Source organism: Ipomoea nil, unplaced genomic scaffold, assembly GCF_001879475.1.
Source record: "Ipomoea nil cultivar Tokyo-kokei standard unplaced genomic scaffold, Asagao_1.1 scaffold0205, whole genome shotgun sequence".
Taxonomy (NCBI): Eukaryota; Viridiplantae; Streptophyta; class Magnoliopsida; order Solanales; family Convolvulaceae; genus Ipomoea; species Ipomoea nil.
The window spans coordinates 961,802-968,102 of record NW_017616633.1 but is presented as its reverse complement, the minus strand read 5'-3'; positions in this window follow the sequence as shown (position 1 = coordinate 968,102).

The following is a 6,301-nucleotide window of genomic DNA, read 5'->3' as shown; positions in this document are numbered from 1 at the left end:
GTAGCAGTAGTAGATCAGACTAGTTTAAATAGTTTTGGGTCACATAAAATAATATAATTACAAACCGTATAGTAAAAATGTTTTATTTAACATAATATCTATTTTATAAAATTTTATTTAGAATAATAATATTTATAACAAAATACTCAAATAACCGGGGTATCACAATCTATCCTCCTTAAAGATGTTTCGTCCCCGAAGCATAACCACAGGAAAATACCGGGTATTACATTTTTACTTTAAATATTAGCGGCGGTTATAAAACCGGCTCTAAATTATGCTTTAATTTTTTAATTATTTCTCATCTAATTTTAGTGACATTTTTGAATTGCCATTAAAAAAATTCATTGTATTTTACTTTTTATTTTTTATGATCCTCATTAAATTATGTTTTTTATCTTGTAAATCTATACATTCAAGTTTGCATTGCAACCACAGACTCTATATACACATTCCATTGAAATGAAAATCAGTTGTAACAAATATTTGTCAAAAAATATTAAACAATATTCACGTACAACTGTCTACATATATTGATTGAACCGCTGAAAAGCATTTTTACATAAAAAATATAAAGCAACATTGACTACGAATACAATGTTTTTAGCATTCAAATTAAAACCAACACAAAGAAACACAAAGAAAGATGGTAAACATCTCTCTCAGATTCTCCAAGCCAATTAAGAAATCTCCCAATAGTCCAGATAATATACGTTGTGGCTCAGATTCCTGCAATAAGCAATGATCAGAACTCTACAAATTCATTAATACGACTATACCAGCATAGTGAAAAATCTGCTGCTTATGAAACTCACCTTCTTAATGAGAGATTCATAGTATGACTTCATTTTCTCAACATCGATCCTCACATTGCTCTTATTGTAGATATCATACTTATTACACATAGAAACCAGAATTAGGTTAACAATAGAGGAGAAAGAAAACCATGTATTAAGAAAAACGAAGAACCTGTAGAGAAAATTTACTTGAAAATCTTAAGTCATTTGAGATTCTCGTGGTCCTCATCATTCATCAAGTGGGTGTATGCTCCAGACTTGTGTACATCAGAGCTTCATAACAAAACATCATTACTCACAAATACTAAACACCATGTATGTTACAAAATCGAGAAAATACTTATGATAAAAAGAATAATATCTGATGATAAACAACCCAACATTTGGTAGGGTGGTCTTGTTTTCCTTAGCCACCTACAAGTAAAACTCAAATCCATTACATAAACACTAGGGTAACCAGAAAAATAAGTACGATTCAGAGTGTCACTTTTGGATAACCTCAGTATTCTCTTCTCCTTCTTTAGATTCCTCATCTTCTTCCACCTGCTAATTAGTTCTGAAAATTAACACCTAAACCTTGCATCTAAACTCAAACTCTTGGTTTCAAGTCACAGAATTACTCATCAGGGTGGAAACAGTTTCTGAACTAGATAAGCAATACTCACCTCAAAAGTTCTTGATTTCTCTTGCCAAGTGTAGATGGGGAAGGAAACAAACTGTGACCAAGTCTTTACTAAATCTTGGATTTTCTTTGGTTCTGCAAATTCAAACTTGTCATCCTCCTGTCCAAATTACTGATGAGCTATAGGCTTGCATCATTTATGATATTATCAATGTTATAAGAAAACTGACTCCTTGCAATCAAAGTTAGATAACAAACTCATGCATATTTAGCACTCAAGAGAAAAATTCAATGTGACTTCATCATTTCTATTGGCCACAGAACTAACTATAAAATGTCACTCGATAATATATTTTTTTAACGACATGAATTCATGATAATTGATATACTAATGAAATATATAATCTTTAGAATGTGAAACATTGATAAAAACTACCCAGGTCAGAACATTAACATTCTAGTACAAATAACATAAATCTGAATTAAGTTTCAGCTAGTCCAACTTCACATTCAATTCCATGGATCTCAATTTCCCAGCTCATTGTTAGAAACTATTTTTATTCTAACGACAGAACTAATACCTGAAGCAGAGTACGATGGAGTATTATTCAGTCATAATAACACATCTAATTTGAATGGAGGCGTTAAGAATTACCTTGTGCAGCAAATTGTTGTTGATATCCAGATGATTTCTTGGGAGTGGCTGCACCAATTCACATAAGCCGACTTGAACAATAAACGCAATTCGGAGCTAATGGCACAACGGCAACCTTTGACGATGACGACGATGGAGGTCGCAGCGGTGACAACGGCAACGACCGTGACCTGTTATACGAATACCGGCGATGAATCCAATGAATCCGGCGATTCGACTGAGTGCGAAGAAATTGCCGCCGAACTCTGCTAGATGGCGAAGATAGATTTTAGGGATTTGCAGAAGGAGGGAAGGGTTAAGAGACTAATTTTTAGTGAACAGAGAAAAATGGAGGACATATATATTATATAAGGAGAATTTTACAATTAAGTGAAGTTAGCCACTCATTCTTGGTGGCGGTTTATATAACTGCCGTTAAACACTTATTTAGAGGCGGTTATAACAAATCGCCACTAATATTATGTTGCTAAATGACTAATTTTTTTGTAGTGTTCTTACAACTCCTCAGCCCACTGTCTCTAAGACAAGTCATTCTGTTTCCACTACCCCTGTTGATGAGTCTCCAAAGAGAGAATCCAAAAAGTCTATGAGAAAAGGTGCCCTTGAGAAATTCCTGGTTGATCTTACCTCTGAGCCTCTCATAGCCCCCTGTTTTGAGAAGAAAAGAAAATCCACTGTGTCTGAATCAGCAGATCCACCAGTGCAGAATGTCTTTAAGACATTGAGATCATCTGTAAAAGGAAAAGGTCCAGTTGCTCCACCGCCAGCTCCTAAGGGAAAGAAAGCCAAAGTATCCTCCAAATCTAGGGGAAGGAGTATCACACCGCCTAAAGTACCTGAGAGTCCAGTTTCATCTGTGTACACTCCATCCTTTGTTGATATTGAGGTCGAATAGAAATGGCCCTCCATGATCAAAAGAGAGCTTATTGTTCGAAGATCTATTGATGTCAAGCAACTGAATTCAGTCTGTGATGTAGTGCCACTCCTGGAAGAACTTGGTTTGATGAGTACTGTGCAGAAAGTTGGTCCATACTCCAAACTTCTCACCTATGAATTTTTTTGCAACCTGTCTGAGTCCATTGATGACTTAACTCATGAGAGATGCATGCAAATCTTTATTCGAAAGAAGTGGTTTGTCTTTGGCCCTGATGTTATTAATGAGTATTATGGCTTGCCTGCAGTAGATGAAGATGAAATTGCTAATTGGGATCTGGTCGCAAAGACCTTGACTGGAGGTGTCTTGACTGAATGGCCCTCTTCTGATGCAGATACTTTGTCAAGTTCTGATTCTACTTCAAAGTTTGTGATATTACACAGGATTGCTCTGCACAACTTGTTGCAATCAACCCACTTCTACACGTTAGTAAGTCCATAGCTGCTCTAATCTATCGAATTGGCACGAAGAAAGTTGTGGATATAGGCATATGGATATTTGACCACATGCTGACTCTGATTCACCCAAGAGAGCAAAAGGTCAAGCTGCCTTATCCAAACCTGATTTTCGGGATTTTGACATCTCAAGGGCTTGTTCCATTACCAAATGAGGTTGTTCGCACAACCCTGTACTACACTGTTGATTCCAGGCTTCTTGGTGGCAAGCATATTAGAGATGTGAAACCAGTTGATCCTCCACAAGGTGCTTCTAGTGATCCTGCAGATGCCACTTCTTATGTTAATGATCTAAGATTGTCTAAGATCCTGAATATTCGAGTTGATGAGCTCCAAACTGCTAGCACTATTATCAACACTTAGCTCCATGTTGCTCGCACTGAGCTAGCTACTGTTCTACTTCGGTTGAGTCTATCCGATGCTGAGCCTGTGTCTGATCATTCTCAAGATGTTTATGAAGAAGGTTCCTCTGTTGTTTAAAACTTACTTTGTCTATTATCTCGCAAAAGGGGGGAGTAGCTAGTAGTCAGGGGGAGTGTCTGTTGGTGTCTGTTGGAATGGTATTGGAAGTTTCTGTCCCTTCTGGCCCTGTCTGGGCGTTGTTCGTGGTTCGTGATTAAAACTTTGATCTATTGATCTGTTTTTAGTTCTTTCTATTCCAGCACGGCTTGTGTGCTGATGATATGTTATTTGGTTGAAATGATGACATTATGTCCTTTTTAATAGCTTAAGTAAAACTACCAGTATGTTTCCTGGTCTTTTGGTTTAAAATGTCTTATTATCTTGTATTTCATTTTAATTGAGTTGTTTTGCCAAATAATAGCCAAAGGGGGAGTTTGTTAGTGTTTTGGACTTTTGGTTAGTTAAAACCCCAACATGTAATTGGCATTATTATTATGGCAAATTAGAAAAGGCTATTAGATCAGAGTCAGTCTTCTTTAAAGAAAGAAGACATGATTGATCAGGTAATCCATCAGAAGCGTCTCTAAAGTTTTAAAAGTCGTTGGAAGACATTTATTGAAGGAGCGTATGCGCTGGCAGATGCCCGTTGTGGCTTGAGGTGAAATTACAAGAAAGTCCTTACTTAATTGGTCACCTCAAAGGGTGTTCCTTATCCTCAACCAGAGATTTATATAGTGAGTTGTTGATTCAAGAAAAGGTTAACGACTGTACTCTATGTCCCTTGAATCGAAGAAATCACTCATTGTTCTAAGTCTTTCTCTCTGGTTATCATCTCTTTTCAAGACTGAAAAGTTCATGGTGAATTAAGAAGATGAACTTGAGAAGATCCAACTGTGCTTAAACAGTGGACGCAAAGATCACTCAGCTGTGGGAGACAGTGTGGGACTGCATCATTGAAGCAGACTGCATCAGAGTTAGCTCTCTATTGAAGGGACTTCATGGACTTCTGGATGCATGGCTCTCCGTCTTCAACAATCTACTAAATCCTTGTAGACTGGGTACTAACCTTGTGTTGATCACTTGGGTGAGTCATTTCTCTACCTTTGTACATAGGAGTTGTGGTTAGTGGATTGGATGCATCGGTGATCGTCCCCCAGATGTAGATACACACTATATCGAACTAGGTAAACAAATCTCTATGTTGATTTACTTTTTGCATTTGTTTTCCGCGCTTTTGCTTTCTGTTGGTTTATTTGTTTGATTATCTGGTTTACTGTCTGTGTTAAACCTACGCACCAACTGTTTGATAAAACAAGTAGATTAATATTGTAGGTTATTAATTCACACAAAATCACAAGGAGCCAGTATTAATTTGATGCCCTACGGTCTGTACAAGAAATTGAATTTGGAAATTCTGAAACCCACGCGAATTTGCATCCAGCTGGCTGATAGATCAACTAAATATCCTAGGGGCGTTGTGGAAGACGTACTGGTAAGAGTCAATAAGTTCATATTTCTGGTTGATTTTTTTATCCTGGATATGGACCCTGATGCTGAGGTACCCCTCATATTAGGAAGGTCATTCCTAGCTACGGCTAGAGTGTTGATAGATGTGGGAAGCGGGAAACTAGTGATTCGAGTTGGGGATGAATCTGCAAGTTTCTATGTCACAAAGTTAACAAAATATCCCCTGGAGGGAGACGACGCGTGTTTTTACATTAACAATCCGGATGGTAACCCGGACTATTTACTTGATTTCCCCTCTAATAATGATCCGAGAAAAAACTTTGAATGCCCGATCGGAAGAAGTGACACCGATACGGAGGATGATGAACATGTCTTGAACGAGATGCATGTCAACATGAACCTTATTAACCACTGCTTTAAGGTTTGTGACGAGTTACACAATAACAAATCTAGTGAAAACATGACATTTCTTGAGAAGGGCAAGGAAAATGTAGTTGATATGAGTCGAACCGTGTTTGATGAAAGTGACGAGGACAATGAGGAAAGAGCAGATGATGACAACGAAAGTATAAGTGAAATTGGAAGGGAACAAGAGGAGAAAAAGGAAGATGAGCTAAAGCCACTGCCTGGACATCTCGAATACGCTTACATGGGAGAAAATGACACAAAATTCGTAGTAATTGCGTCTGACTTGAACAAAGACCAGAAGAACGAATTGGTAAGAGTACTAAAAGAGAATAGGGAAGCCATGGGATGGAAATTAACTGACTTAAAAGGAATTAGCCCTGTTATATGCACACACAAGACCTATTGGAGGATGGTGCGAAACCGGTAGCACAACCTCAGCGAAGGTTGAACCCAAATACCTACAAAGTTGTGAAAAATTAAGTCATCAAACTACTGGACGTAGCTATGATATACCCAATTTCGGATAGCGCATGGGTAAGTCTGACACACGTAGTGCCCAAA